We start from the raw sequence: 16,317 nt of genomic DNA on the forward strand, positions 1-16,317 counted from the left end.
AGTTTCACTAATAAACAAAACGAGATTACAAAGAATGCTGTGAAACTCAAACCCAAAATTCACCCAATTACACTCACAAATAGAAGAGGGAAAAAAAGAATTAGAATAATGCATTATTTTTATTTTTTTTATTGTTAAATGATATATTTTATTAAATTAGATTTTAAATTAAAAAATCGATAAAATTCAATCTACGATGTGGTGTAAAGATAACATTCCTCTTCTTCCAATGAAATAAAAAGCCACTTGCATGCGTGTTTTTCTATTAAAAATATGAAAGTTGTTGGATGATGTACCGTTTATTGTGTTTTTGTCCGGATGTAGCTTCATTGTTTTTGTTCGAATTTGGATAGAAAGTGCCAAGAAAGAGTAGAGGTAACAATTTTAGACAGATTCGACAATCCGACTTGAAAAAGACAAATAATAAATTTGTTTGAGTTGGGCACAGTCGTGTTGACCCATTTAACATGGTAAATTAACGTTTGTGTTTCCATCAAACCCACCTAATGCGAAAGTGATATGCATTTTAGCACGCTACATAATCGCGTAATTAGGTAATTCATGTGTAAATCATTTAAGTTAAACGTGAAATGATAAGTTTAATTTGTTTCTTTCATGTAAACTTTGTATTCTTATGAGTAACTAATAGTGACACCTTTGGGTTGTGTTCATGTCGAGAAATTTTTTCGTGTGTCCGGCACACTGCTTGATACATTAAGAATCATAATATAATTTGTTAGAATTTTTTTTTAAAGCTTTCAACCAATTATATTATTAAATTTGGTGTACCGAGCCGTGTGCTATCAAACTAAAAAAAATCTCCCGTTCGTGTCAACATGAATCTAAGACATCTAGAACAGTAATTAAGGGTACTTGGTATTTTTGTCTTGTGGCTATTTGAAACACGTCCTCCATATTCTAAAGGTTTGTTATACTAACACCCCATATATAGTTGAATGTACCTCACATACTTAATATACCTCACATTTGCTTTTTTAATTAAAATGTATCTTAATACACCCCACATACTTTCTCACAATACCCTCACACCCCAACTTTCAACATACACTGTAAATTCCCTACATAAACCCCACATTTTCTACATACACCCCACACTCTTTGCATCTTAAGTGCAAATACATAATATCAACCAAAAATCTTACTTGTTTCTTCGAATAGGTGGTTTCTATGTTATTTCTCGTTGCTTTAAAAAAAAATAAGCATATAGATTTGAGAATCCACCATTAACGGAAAAAAAATATTTTACAATCCATCACTTTGTAACCAAAAGGGATCTAGAAATGCTGAACATAAATGAATTCTATTTTTGAATTGCTTCATACTTTTCCAGAAGCTAGCTTACTCTTTGATAATGAAAAAACCATGAAAAATTTCGGCAAAAAACTACAGAAAACTACTATAATATTTCGCATGAGATTGTCTAAACCTTTTAAAATTTGCTACTTCCCTCCATTGCTTTACAAAATTCTAACCACATCAGAAGAAATAAAACATTAATATTAGTTTCCTCCCCTACCATTAGAAATTAGTTACTGTGAAACCATGTTTACCCAATTTTTTTATTTATTAAAACCACTAATAAAATAAGGGAATAAAGCATATATAAAAGATTGTTGTATGAAACATTCCGAGGTATTTAAAGGGTCTGACAGAAAGTAAGCCCAAACTAATCTTAAAAATCTGCAAATTGACAATTGTATGCTATTTGTACATGTCTAATAAGAACGATTTTTTTTATTTTTTATTATATATGATTCTTGTGACAAAGTTACAAGTTTTTGACGAATAAGCTAGCATGTCTCATTGCCAAATTTGAGACAGCAATTTAACACGGTAAATTGTTACATCTAACGGAGGAAGGTAATAGTGGTTTTGAGAGTTGAAGAAGATAATTAATCTTAGGATATACATGTTAAAAGTGATTTTGGGTGTATTTAGAGTTTTTTTAATTTTATTTTTAAAACTTTATGAGGTCGGAATTGTCATTCACATTAAGGTATATAACTTATTAAATATTAAATTTTAAAATGTGGTGTATTCAACATAATGTGGGGTGCTAATAAAAAAAACCCTATTCTAAATTCATATGGAAACGGAATTGGGCAATTAAAAACTTAATTATTCTATTTACTTCTGATGGGCAACATAAATTTGCTTGCAACTGAATTACGCTAGAACGTTATGTACAACGCAGAGAATGAACGCGAAGGCTCCAGCCCCGTGGCATCGGGTTCGCTTGCATATCTATCGCCCCCTCGATCGCTTTAAAGCGCGTGCTCCCATAACGCTAATTCTTCAATTTCAGCACATCGAGTTGAATTAACATTACAACAAGCTCCTCTCAACCTCTGTCAATGTCAAATTAGATGACTCAAATTATCTAAATTAGCACTTCCAAATACAACAAGCTTCTCTCCACTTTCACTGGGGTTCAGAGTTGTGCGGAAGCGCTAATTTGAAACCAATAAAATAATACGGAAATATATGACAAAACAACCAATTCAAAATGACATAGATTTATACTGATTCTGTGTAAGCCTTCATGCAGTTCGAGAACAGCGAGGAAGTTCCACTGATAAACAAAACAAGATTACAAAGAATGATGTCAAACTCAAACCCAAAATACACCCAAATACACTCACAAAAAGAAGAGGGAAAAAACGAATAGATACAAAATATTTGTCTCTCTGCAACTACAACAATCTCTAATTGGTTTCACTCTTACAAAACCTTAAATGCAGCAGCTCCCAATTATTTCTCTCTTCTATTGGGTTTCGGCTCCTCTTTCCGCCACACTAGTGCAGCTGCTTCGGTTCTCAACCTCTCGTCCAAATAGGGTTTGGGTTTGAGTGGTGGCAGCGACACTGCAACAATAGGGCTTCTCACCCTGTGCACTCTTATCCTTCCACACCAACCCTCCGAAATAAAAACCCATTGCAGGAGAAAAAATGTAGCCTAAGAAAGTCAATGAGTCGATGATGAGAATAATGCGCGTTTTTTTATTTTGTTTATTTTTTTTAAATGATAGATTTGTTAGATTATATGTTAAATTAGACCATATCTAATTAAAAATGGTCATAGCTACTTTTAGAATTATAGCCTTGTAAAATATTATTTTTAAATAAATGGTATCAAATCATACTCATCTACAATCTCCAAGGCTAAACATAGCCCGCTCAATAATTTATTAGTTTTAAGTTTATACTTTAAATTTATTTGTTAATTTAACTAAACCACCGTTTGACGTTTTCAAATTAGCCGTTGAATTTGAGTCAATTATTTGAAGTGAGAAGATGGGGTCCCAAAAAAGGCTATATTTGGTCATCTTGATGCTCATTTAGCCAAAAAGTGGTCTAGTGGGCTCAATAGGTTATAGTCCAACCATCGGTTGGAGATAGATTTTTGAACAAATCAAACCATTTTTTAGCTTTTGAACCTTTAGCCCTCTTCATAAAATGACTCTAAAGAGCCAACAAAGTTTGAATCTACTCCGTAGTGTAAGAGCAACACTTTTCTCTTCCACTATAATAAAAGCTACTTGCATGCGTGTTTTTCTATTAAAAATATGAAAGTTATTGAATTATGTACCTTTTATTGTTTTTGCTCGAATTTAGGTAGAAAGTGCCGAGAAAGAGTAGAGGTAACAATTTTAGACAGATTCAACAATCCAACTTGGAAAAGACAAAAAATAAATTTGTTTGAGTCGGGCATAATCGTGTTGACCCATTTAACCTGGTTAATAAGAGTTTGTGTCTCCATCCAACCCACCTAATCTGTAAGTGACGCACACTTTAGCACGCTTTACATAATTGCATAATAAAATAACTTGTGTGCAATTCATTTAAGTTGAACATAAAATGAGAAGTCTAACCTTTTTCTTTCATGTAACCTTTGTATTCTTATGAGTAATTAACAGCGGCGCCTTTGGGTTGTGTTCATGTTGAGAAATTTTTTCATGTGGCCGGTACACTACTCGAACATCAAGAGTCATGATACAATTCATTAAAAAAAAATTGAAGTTTTCAACAAATTATATTATAAAACTTGATGTATTGAGCCGTGGCCAAATACACTAAAATATCTCTCGTTCATGTCAACACGAAGAGTATATGAGACATCTGGAAGAGTATATGAGACATCTGGAAGACTAATTAAGGGTACTTAGTAGTTGGTATTGATGTCTTGTGGTTGCAAAGTTACTACAGCTCTACAAAGTGCTTAGGACATTTGAAAACAATGCAGAAACACGTCCTCCATATTCTAAATTCGTATGGGACGGAATAATTGGGCAATTAAAAACTTAACTATTCTAATTAATCTTGTTCTGATGAGCAACATAAATGTGTTGTTTGCAACTGAATTCTTCAATTTCAGCACATGGAGCTATTTCTCTTGTTCTAATGTTGAATTAACATTACAAGAAGCTCCTCTCCACCTCTGTCAATGTCAAATTGGACGACTCAAATTATCTGAATTGGCACTTCCAAATACAACAAGCTCCTCTCCACCTTCACTAGGGTTCAGAGTGTTGTGCGGAAGCGCTAGTTTGAAACCAATAAACTAACACGGAGAAATATGACAAAACAAACAATTCAAAATGACATAAATATTTATACTGGTTCGGCGTAAACCTACATCTAGTTTGGGGACAGCGAGGAAGTTCCACTAATAAACAAAACGAGATTACAAAGAAAGCTCTCAAACTCAAACCCAAAATACACCCAAATACAAACACAAATAGAAGAGGGAAAAAAACGAATTAGAAACAAAATATTTGTCTCTCTGCAACTACAACAATCTCTAATTGGATTCACTCTTACAAAACCTTAAATGCAGCAGCTCCCAATTATTTCTCTCTTCTATTGGGTTTCGGCTCCTCTTTCCGTCACACTGGTGCAGCTGCTTCGGTTCCCACCCTCTCATCCAAATTGCAAAATGTGAGGCTTTATATACGAGCACTAAAAAGACCTAGCATGTGATCCGCATATGCCAACTAAAGAGCCACAACAGTTTGGTTTTAGGTCCGCGTAAGAAAGGGTCGAGACCCAACAGAACTAAGCCATCAAATCCAACACACAGGAGTTATTCTCTTCAGTTTTCCTTTGCCCCATCAGGAAGTACCAATCTTTTAGAATGTAAATCCTCTTCATCAGGGGTTTCACCCCCACTTTGTTCAGCCTCATTATAGCAACACCCCTCACGGTTCCTCTTAGAATGAGCAACTCTTACCAGTGATCTGCGTAAAGCACGAAGTTCCGCTCCAGAATTTTCATGACGAAAGTCGGGCTGTGTCATGCTTTTGTTATGCAGCTCCTCATGATTGGCATAAAAGAGACAAACTCCACACCTTCTGATGCGATGCTGCTGCACTGGTGCCCAAGAATCACGTGATTGGACTCCATCTTTTAGTTCAACTCTAAATGTGGCCTCGGTGGTATAGCGCTCACTTAGCTGCACACCTATTTTCAATGGAAGATATCCCATGAACATGTGATCTTACTCAAGTAACCTGTCACTTGTGACTCCAATCAAGCAAATCAAATCTGAAACTGAGCTCGCTGTGCTCTTCTTTTGAGGTACAAAAACACAGGGCAGATAGATCAGACACATAATGCGCGTACTTGAACTTAGTAAAACCGCATACAGAAAATCCCAAAATCTTATGATCCGACACCGGTGGTAGATGCACAGTTACTGAAGATCCACTACACTGATGACTGAACCAATCTGAAAGTTTACTTCCAGGAAGGTACATAAACAAGGAAAGAGTTTGCAGATAACCCTACAGAACGAAAACAAAGTAGACTGAACTTGTATTAGATATGTTTCGTACTTTCGCACATGGAGAGAGAGAGAGAGAGAGAGAGAGAGAGAGAGAGACCTGATGAGCTTCTATAATTTCTTCAAATAGATTTTGCACCAGCTGGAAGCAGTTTGAAAATGTGAAGTAAAGATTACTGTAAAGAAGGTTTGGTCCTGAAACAGTTTCCAAAGCTGTGCAATCATGGGCGTCTATGAAATTTATGCTTGATGAAAGCTCTGTTATTGATTTCATTCTCTTGCAACCTTCCAATTTGAGATCTGTCAAAACGATGAAGCCGATGTTAGAGTGTGAGTTTGATTCTTGTAAGACTTGTAATGATCATTAAAGTGTTTTGAATTAATATGAAGAAGTCTATGCGTAATTGGAGTTGTTCTATTTTATAGAATTGAGACTCATCAACTTACTTGGATTAAGACTCATGCTTGGATAAGGATTATGGTTTAGTATTCCTTATAGGATTGTAATAGGGCGATCAAGTTGTTTTTCGCAGTATAAATAACATGGGCTGCTGCTCTCACAAGATACTGACTCTATTGGGAATCAAATACCTATTGTTTGATTGAGCATCGAGATCTTGCAAGAGAGGAGAAGTTTTTGTGTCAGGATGGTTTCTACATCATCTTCCTCATCTACAGGCTAGTCATGTTCTTCTCGTTCTTGATTTCAACAGACTTGTTGTGGTTTGATTGCTAGAACAATTCCTAGTATTTTGAGTTTAGATTAACATGTGGTATCAGAGCCTTGTGGTTCTTGCAATTGAATTCAACGAATTTGTTTTGTTAATTAACAATTGTTAACTACGTTGACCTTACGAACAAAGGAGACGGTGAAAGATAGGAGAAAACTAAAAAATAAAAAAAAATAAAAAATAAAAAAAATAAAAAAAACAAAAAAAAACGACGTCGTTTTCTCTTAATTAGATATTTTAAACTTTTGACCGTTAGAACAAGGAGAGAGAAACATCAAAAAGGATTCTCGTTTTTGACCGTTGCATCAGTATGGTGTTCTTTACACTTTCTGGTACTGAATGACTTCGACCTGGAGAATTCTTTCTCTAATTCCTTTATTTCTTGACGACAAGTGATTCAATAACACTATATTTATGCTTCCGCTGACTATCATATTCTACAAAGGTAATCTCTGATTAAAATTTAGCATATTTTGTTAGCTGGGTGATTCACATCAGAAATTCTCTTCTTCAACTTTTTAAAATTTTCTGATAAATCACATGGTGATGAATATGACGTTTTGTTATTTAAGATTCACTTGTTTCCCTTTTTGCGACTTCTTAAATTTCCCCTTCATCTGTTCTGATCAAATGTTGACTGATGACTATTGTTTTCTTGGATTCATGCCAGATATGGTATGGTGACTATCTTGATAATATGATGAGTTAATGATCGATGTTGAGCTATTTAATCTATGTATGCTTTTCATATATCATGAAGGGACTATATATATGACTAAATTGACTCTACATTGAAACATTCAGTGAAAGTAGATTGAAATCAGGAACTTTAAGTTTTTGTGATTTCATTATTGTTCATCTACAGTTTCTCTGAAGACTCTAAATCTGGCTAGTATTCCTATCCACACTGGAGGAAGCAATTACAAGAAGTGGAGAAGAGAAATAGGGTAGCTGTTGACTCTGAATGAAATTGACATTGTACTTGACATGCCTCAACCACCAAAATTGACAGATAAGAGTACTAAGTCTGAGAAAAATGAGCATGAAAGGTGGACAAGAGCCAACAAAATTGCTCTTTCTATCCTTGAAAGTGGAATGACAGATACTGTGAGAGGGGGAATTAAGAAACAAGATCTTGCAAATGACTACCTCAAGGCCATTGAAAATAAGTTCAAAGAATCCGAGAAGGCAAAAATTAGTCAGTATATGTCTATGCTAACAACCTACAAGATTGATGGGAATGCTTCCATTAGGGACCACACCATGAAGATGACTGATGCTGCAGAGAAACTCAACTCTATGGATGTCAACATTGGGGAAAAACAGCTAGTCTTCATGATTCTAAAGGCACTTCCTACAGAGTACAGCCAGTTAAAGGTGTCCTACAATACTCAGGACAAAACATGGACTGTTGATGAGTTAAGAGCCCAGTGTGTTCAAGAGGAGACTCGTCAGAAACAGGAAAAAGGCAAGGAGGTTGAAGCTATCAATTTTGTGCAAGCTAGGAACAATGAGACCATTATTGCTTCTGGTAAGGCCTCTAAGTCTTTTGGCAAGTCTGCTAAAAATACTAAAGCCTTTAAATCTAACAATCTTAATGTCAAAATTAAGGATGTCTCTAAAATCAAGTGTCATCATTGCAAACTCAAGGGTCATTATAGAAAAGATTGTGAACAATTTAAGGACTGGCTGAAAAGTAAAGGTAGAACTGATGTCTATGTTTGTGTGGAGTCTAATCTGATTGAAATCCCTATAGATTCCTGGTGGTTTGACACTGGATCATCTGTGCACATTATAGATACATTGCATGGTTTTCAAAAACAAAAGCAACCAAGTAAAGATTCTTACAATGTTTTTGTAGGTGAAGGGACAAAAGTGAATGTAGAGGCCGTTGGGGTCATAAGACTTAAACTAAAATCGGGTTTTATACTGAAATTAAATGATGTGCTTTATGTTCCAGCTATGAGGAGAAACTTACTTTCAGCATCAAAATTAGTCAAACAAGGTTTTGCTTTTCTTGTGAATGATGACAACATCAAATTTTTTCGAAAAAACAGATTGCATTCATTATTGGGATCAGCACTTATGCATGATGAATTATGGAAATTGGAATGCATTGTTGATCAAACATCCTTACCTGTTATGAATGTTAATACTAAAAGGATGCATGAATCTGAAGTTTCTTATATTTTGTGGCATAAAAGGTAGGGACACATTTCAAAAGAAAGAGTTTTGCAGCTGTCTAAAACAAATTTGATCCCTTCACTTGATTTCAAATTAGTTCCTCAAGACTTGTAGCCTTTGTGAAGTCGGGGGTTTTCATAAGGTATTGACAATGACTTAAATTGATGAATTTCAACTTTTCCAGAGGCTGTTAAAAAGTCCAAGAAAACATGCACAACTCAGAACCTAAACATTGAAAATAATAAATTTACGTAAATGAAAAATCGTACCTCAGCTCCTTTCCAATGCGAGGCTTTATATACGAGCACTAAAAGGACCTAGCATGTGACCGCATATGCCAACTAAAGAGCCACAACAGTCTGGGTTTAGGTCCGCGTAGAAAGGGTCGAGACCCAACAGGACTGATCCATCAAATCCAACACACAGGGATTATTCTCTTCAGTTTTCCTTTGCCCCATCAGGCAGTACCAATCTTTTAGAATACAAATCCTCTGCGTCAGAGGTATCACTTCCATTTTGATCACCCTCATTATAGTAACACCTCTCACGGTTCCTCTCAGAATGAGTAACTCTTACCAGTGATTTGCCAAAAGCACGAAGTTCGGCTTCAGAATTCTCATGATGATAGTGTTGTTCTTGAAAGTGGAATTGATCCGGCTGTATCATGCTTCAATAACGCACCACCTCAAATTTGGGATAAAAGGGACCACACGGCTTACAATTAGCTTCCTCTCACAATTGGCTTAAAAGAGATTATGCACCTCCTCACAATTGGCATAAAAGAGACGAACTCCACTCCTTCTGATGCGATGCTGCTGAACTGGTACCCCAGAATCACATAATCTGACTCAAGTAACCTGCCCCTTGTGATGCTCAAATCAAGCAAATCAAAGCAGAAACCATGCTCGCCATGCTCTCCTTTGAAGGTACAAAAACACAGAGCAGATAGATCAGATGTATAATATGCAACTTGAACTTAGTAACACCGCACAAAGCGAATCCTAAAATCTTACGATCCGAGACTGGTGGTAGATGCACAGTTACGGAAGATCTGCTACACTGATGGCTGAACCAATCTGAAAGTTTACTTCCAGAAAGATACATAAACAAGGAAAGAGGTTGCAGATTACCCTGCAGAATGAAAACAAAGGTAAACTGGACTTGCATTAGATATGTTCGTACTTTCGCACCTAGAGAGAGAGAGAGAGAGAGAGAGAGAGAGAGAGAGAGAGAGAGAGAGACAGACAGACAGACAGACAGAGACAGAGACCTGATGAGCTTCCACAATATCTTCAAATAGATTTTGCACCAGCTGGAAGCAGTTTGAAAATGTCAAGTAAAGATTCTTGGGAAAAAACTTGCTCGGTCTTGAAACAGATTCCAAAGCTGTGCAATCAGGGGCATCTATGAACCTTATAGTTGATGAAATCTCTGGTATTGATTTCAGTCCCTTGCAACCTTCCAATTTGAGACTTGTTAACCAATGAAGCTCTCAAAATTGTTTCTACAGAGTTATAATGTATTCAATAATGATAAATGAGCAATACCCAATAATTCCAACACCTCAAACTTTGGGCAACCAGAAAGACTAAGATAGTGAAGGGACTTGAGATCACAAATGCTGCTTGGGAGACTTGAGATCACAAATGCTGCTTGGGAGACTTGAGTTTTTTGCAATCTCTTAGGTTCAACGTAACAAGCCCTAGAAGAAGATTCCCTAAACAGTAAGGCCCATGAGTTTACTAATTGACAAAGGCAGTTCTTTAATTGCAGTCCCATCTAAATATAACTTTGATAGATTCTCCATAGCATCTGAAATCTCTGGAAACTTCTCAAGGTTTGAGCAACCAGAAAGATTAAGGGTTTGAAGAGATCCCATATGAATGCTGCTAGGCAGGCTCTTGAGTTCTTGACACCCAGATAGGTTCAAAACAGTAAGGCCCGTGAGTTTATTAATTGATGAAGGCAGTTCTTTAATGGCAGTCCCATCTAAATATAACTCTGATAGATTCTCCATAGCATCTGAAATCTCTGGAAACTTCTTAAAGTTTGAGCAACCAGAAAGATTAAGGGTTTGAAGAGATCCCATATGAATGCTGCTCGGCAGGCTCTTGAGTTCTCGACAGTGTCTTAGGTCCAAGAGAGTAAGGCCCGTGAGTTTATTAATTGACGAAGGCAGTTCTTTAATGGCAGTCCATTGTAAATATAACTCTGATAGATTCTCCATAACATCTGAAATATCTGGAAACTTCTCAAAGTTTGAGCAATGAGAAAGATCAAGGGTTCGAAGAGATCCCATCTGAATGCTGCTCAGCAGGCTCTTGAGTTCTCGACAGCCTCTTAGGTCCAAAATTGGAAGACCCGTGAGTTTATTAATTGACGAAGGCAGTTCTTTAATTGTAGTCCCATCTAAATAAAGCTTTGACAACTCCTCCATAACTTCTGAAATCTCTGGAAACATCTCAAGGTTTGAGCAACCAGAAAGATTTAAGGGTTTGAAGAGATCTCATATGAATGCTGCTCGGCAGGCTCTTGAGTTCTCGACAGCCTCGTAGGTCCAAAACAGTAAGGCCCGTGAGTTTATTAATTGACGAAGGCAGTTCTTTAATTGCAGTCCCATTTAAATAAAGCCATGATAGCTTCTCCATACCATCTGAAATATCTGGAAACTTCTCAAAGTTTGAGCAACCAGAAAGATTAAGGGTTTGAAGAGATCCCATAAGAATGCTGCTCGGCAGGCTCTTGAGTTCTCGACAGCCTCGTAGGTCCAAAACAGTAAGGCCCGTGAGTTTATTAATTGACGAAGGTAGTTCTTTAATTGCAGTCCCATCTAAATAAAGCTTTGATAGCTTCTCCATAACATCTGAAATATCTGGAAACTTCTCCAAGTTTGAGCAACCAGAAAGATTAAGGGTTTGAAGAGATCCCATAAGAATGCTGCTCGGCAGGCTCTTGAGTTCTCGACAGCCTTGTAGGTCCAAAACAGTAAGGCCCGTGAGTTTATTAATTGACGAAGGCACTTCTTTAATTGCAGTCCAATTTAAATAAAGCTCTGATAGCTTCTCCATAACATCCGAAGTATCTGGAAACTTCTCCAAGTTTGAGCAACCAGCAAGATTAAGGGTTTGAAGAGATCCCATATGAATGCTGCTCGGCAAGCTCTTGAGTTCTCGACAGCCTCGTAGTTCCAAAACAGTAAGGCCCGTGAGTTTATTAATTGACGAAGGCAGTTCTTTAATTGCAGTCCCACCTAAATAAAGCTTTGATAGCCTCTCCGAAATATCTGGAAACTTCTCCAAGTTTGAGCAACCAGAAAGATGAAGGGTTTGAAGAGATCCCATATGAATGCTGCTCGGCAGGCTCTTGAGTTCTCGACAGCCTTGTAGGTCCAAAACAATAAGGCCCGTGAGTTTATTAATTGACGAAGGCACTTCTTCAATTGCAGTCCTACTTAAATCAAGCTCTGATAGCTTCTCCATAACATCCAAAATATCTGGAAACTTCTCAAAGTTTGAGCAACCAGAAAGATGAAGGGTTTGAAGAGATCCCATATGATTGCTGCTCGGCAGGCTCTTGAGTTCTCGACAGCCTTTTAGGTCCAAAACAGTAAGGCCCGTGAGTTTATTAATTGACGAAGGCACTTCTTTAATTGCAGTCCCATTTAAATAAAGCCCTGATAGCTTCTTCATAACATCTGAAGTATCTGGAAACTTCTCCAAGTTTGAGCAACCAGAAAGATTAAGGGTTTGAAGAGATCCCATATGAATGCTGCTCGGCAAGCTCTTGAGTTCTAGACAGCCTCGTAGGTCCAAAACAGTAAGGCCCGTGAGTTTATTAATTGACGAAGGCAGTTCTTTAATTGCAGTCCCATATAAATAAAGCTCTGATAGCCTCTCCATAACATCCGAAATATTTGGAAACTTCTCCAAGTTTGAGCAACCAGAAAAATTAAGGGTTTGAAGAGATCCCATATGAATGCTGCTCGGCAGGCTCTTGAGTTCTCGACAGCCTCGTAGGTCCAAAATAGTAAGGCACGTGAGTTTATTAATTGACGAAGGCAGTTCTTTAATTGCAGTCCAATCTAAATATAACTTTGATAGCTTCTCCATAGCATCTGAAATCTCTGGAAACTTCTCAAAGTTTGAGCAACGAGAAAGATTAAGGGTTTGAAGAGATCCCATATGACTGATGCTCGGCAGGCTCTTGAGTTCTCGACAGTCTTCTAGATTCAATATAACAAGGTTTTTCAGAGCTGAAATGGATGGGTCAACCTCATATAACCCTGTACAACCTTTGAGATTTAGTTCCTCGAGACTTGTAGCCTTTGTGAAGTCGGGGGTTTTCTTAAGGTATTCACAATTACTTAAGTTGATGAATTTCAACTTTTCCAGAGGCTGTTAAAAAGTTCAAGAAAACATGCACAACACATCTCAGAACCTCAACATTGAAAATAAATATATTTACGTAAATGAAAAATCGTACCTCAGCTCCTTTCCAAAGTTGTTCGATGCAACTATAACTCATGTTAAGGTTTACAAGATTCTTGAACTGAAAGTTGGATGGCCAAGACTTGAGAGGGCAACCACGCCAGATGAGACACCTCAACTGAGAACATTGGAACTTTAAGTCCGCAATCCAGCGTTTTATGAAGCAATCATGTGGAGCTCGATGGTCAGAGTACTTGGTGTAAGTATAAGCACCATCACGGATCATGAGCAGTCTTAGTTTTGTCATACTAACAAAAGCTTCAGTATTTGAGCATCCCTCTTTAAAGATTGCTGAATCCAGGAATATGCCTTCAACTGCTTCTGTAGCCTGGATAAACCAACAATGTAAATTAAAGTGAAGGAAAACACCAAGAACCTTACTGAATATTATAAACAATGCATGTTTGCTATAAAATAGATTTTGGTCGAAAGCTGAAGTTTTCTACGAAACATTGCATAAGAAAAAGACATCTCACTGTATTTTGAGTCAGCACATGACGAACATCTTCATAACTCCACAACCTACTTCTTCTCCCAGGCTCTTCGATAAATTCTTGGCGAACGATTTCCCGACCCATTTCCTCTAGTAAATCATGCATCTCCAGTTCCCCCCACTCTGAGACAGATATGAGAGCTCGATCGATTAGAACTCCTATTCCATCATGAGGATAGAAACCAAAACTGTCCAGAATTGCAGTTGCATAGTCTTTTTTCATTCCTTTAAAGAAACATGCAATATCTAGAAAGATCTTCTTCTCTGTTTCATCTAATCCATCAAAGCTTGTTTTAAGCACATCATGAATTCCACTTCGTGGGATTTTCCTTATTTTTTCTAACACATCTTCCCACTGGCGTACGGTTTTGTTATGAAGATGAGCTCCCAAGACTATGAGTGCTAAAGGTAGACCTTGAGCATATTGTATGACACACCTTGAGAGCTGACCATAATTTCGGGTGGGTTGGTTTGTTCTGAAGGCGTGCTTCCTAAAGAGCTCCAGAGCTTCGGAATCACTGAAAATCTCAGGCTTATAGATCGCATTAGCTCCACTTAGTAATTGCAAATCTCTCGTTGTTATAATGATTCTACTACCACCACCAAAGGAATGTTGCTTTCCTAGTAAAGCTTCAATTTGGTCTAATTTGTTCACATCATCAACAACAATAAGAACTTTTCTCTGACCTAGGCTCTTTAACATCACCTCGAAACCTTTACTCGAAATGTCCGAACTCACCACCTTGTTATTAGAGATAGTTGATAGAAGTTGTGTCTGCATATGTAGTTTGCCATGATTCTTGAAACCCTCCTTGACATTGTCAAGAAAGCAACAAGCTTCAAATTGACAAGCGATTTCATCATAAATAGCTCTAGCGACAGTTGTTTTGCCTAGACCACCCATACCCCATATTCCAACAATACGAACATCATCCTTATGCAACCCAGGAGGATCAGGATATAACAATAAATGCATTTTACGCATATGAGAATCCATTCCAATCAATCCATTATCTTTGCTTGACGAGATTTCGGTCAATCTCTCAAATATATCATCCACAATTTCCTCAATAAGCTTGGCATCATCCCTGTGTAATAAGAAAAACAGCATTGCCAATTTTGTTAAGAAAATATACATTATACAGTGACACCCAATTAAACTAGATGCTTTAAAAATCCCAATTCAAAAGTAATTAAGAATATAATCGAACAGTAATTACTCGTATTTTCGCGAATCCCAGCCGGATAAATTGGCAGCTCTGGTTAGCGCGGACCTCCAGCTCTCCACCTCTTTCATTTCGACGCTCGATTCACCTTCGTTTTGAGGAAAAGCTTCTGCAAAACTTCTCTTGAGCTTACGAACTTCAGATGGATCAACTTGGTAGAAAATCGGCACCACTATCTGCTTCTTTGCATCCATGCACTCCAGGATTTTGACCAGTTCTTTCAAGCACCACGTCGAAGAAGCGTAGTCCTGGGAGAAAACCACGATCGAAAGCCTCGACGACTCGATAGCCGCAAGGAGTTCCGAAAGGTCGTTGCCTTTTCTGAGCTCTTCGGCGTCGATGAAGGTGTTGATTGCTTTCCGACGCAGAGCACTGTAGAGATGGCCGACGAAGATCTTGCGAGTGTCTTCGCCTCTGAAATTCAGGAAGACGTCGTATTTCCATGAGGAAGAGGAAGAAGCAGCCATTGACATCTGACAGGGACGATATCCACAGCAGATGGTCAGCTACCGACTCGCCTAATGCAACGTAAAAGCTGAAATGGCCGATTGAGCGTCAGATTTTGGAGTTGGGAGTTAAACGATCGGCTGGAAAAATTGTACCCAAAGATATGATTCTGTTTGGCTCATCAGTGCGGCGACGTTGGATTCGTGTCCTGCACTTCTTGGGCTGTCTTTTGGTTTATCTCGTGCATCTGGTGGAGGTGCTGTGTTTGGAGTTTTTTCTGTTGCCCTTATCTTCTTCTGGATCCCAGCGGCCGTTCATCCGATTGGCTCACCAGCGCGGCGATGGGAACGACGACTAACAGTTTCTCTGCTGCTAGGGTTTTGTTCTTCTTTGAGCTTTTTGCTTCTGTTCGGGCCTAATCTCTGTTTTCGGGCCTTGTTTCGTTTCCCTTGTGTTTTTTTATTTTTATTTTTTTCTTTTGTTTTAATGAAATATTAATGGAATGTCCACTTGAGCAAAACCAAGAAGAAAAAAAAAGTAATGTTAAAGAATACTAAATTTTTAAGTTAAATTTATAAATTATGATGTAGTTATAGTTGTAGATGATTAGATTATTCATTAAATGTCGATTAATGTAATATTTTTAATTAATAATATATCATTTAGTTTATAAATTTAATTTAATTTTTTAACTTTCTTAACATTTAGTTAAGAAATAATAATAATTTATCTTTACTGTTGCAACTTAATATTACAATCTAGTGGTATTTCTTTTTACTTATAATTCTTAGTTTCAATTCTCGCTACAGGTGAATTTGAACCACATTATTACTAACTCATTGTGAGGCTAACCTCACCATTCATATTAGCGCTAATAATATCGTTTGTTAAAATAAAATATTTTTATTAAGGGAAAGAGGCCCTTGCAACAATGAAAGCTCGCTTAA

At 37.3% G+C, this 16,317-nt stretch overlaps 1 pseudogene; it reads right to left on the bottom strand.

Annotated features, from left to right (window-relative positions):
- Positions 1 to 4,612: 4,612 nt before the first annotated feature.
- LOC137720809 (disease resistance protein RPV1-like) lies at positions 4,613 to 15,805 on the bottom strand (annotated as a pseudogene).
- Between the last annotated feature and the right edge of the window lie 512 nt (positions 15,806 to 16,317).

The sequence above is a fragment of the Pyrus communis genome, chromosome 16 (genome assembly GCF_963583255.1).
Source record: "Pyrus communis chromosome 16, drPyrComm1.1, whole genome shotgun sequence".
Taxonomy (NCBI): Eukaryota; Viridiplantae; Streptophyta; class Magnoliopsida; order Rosales; family Rosaceae; genus Pyrus; species Pyrus communis.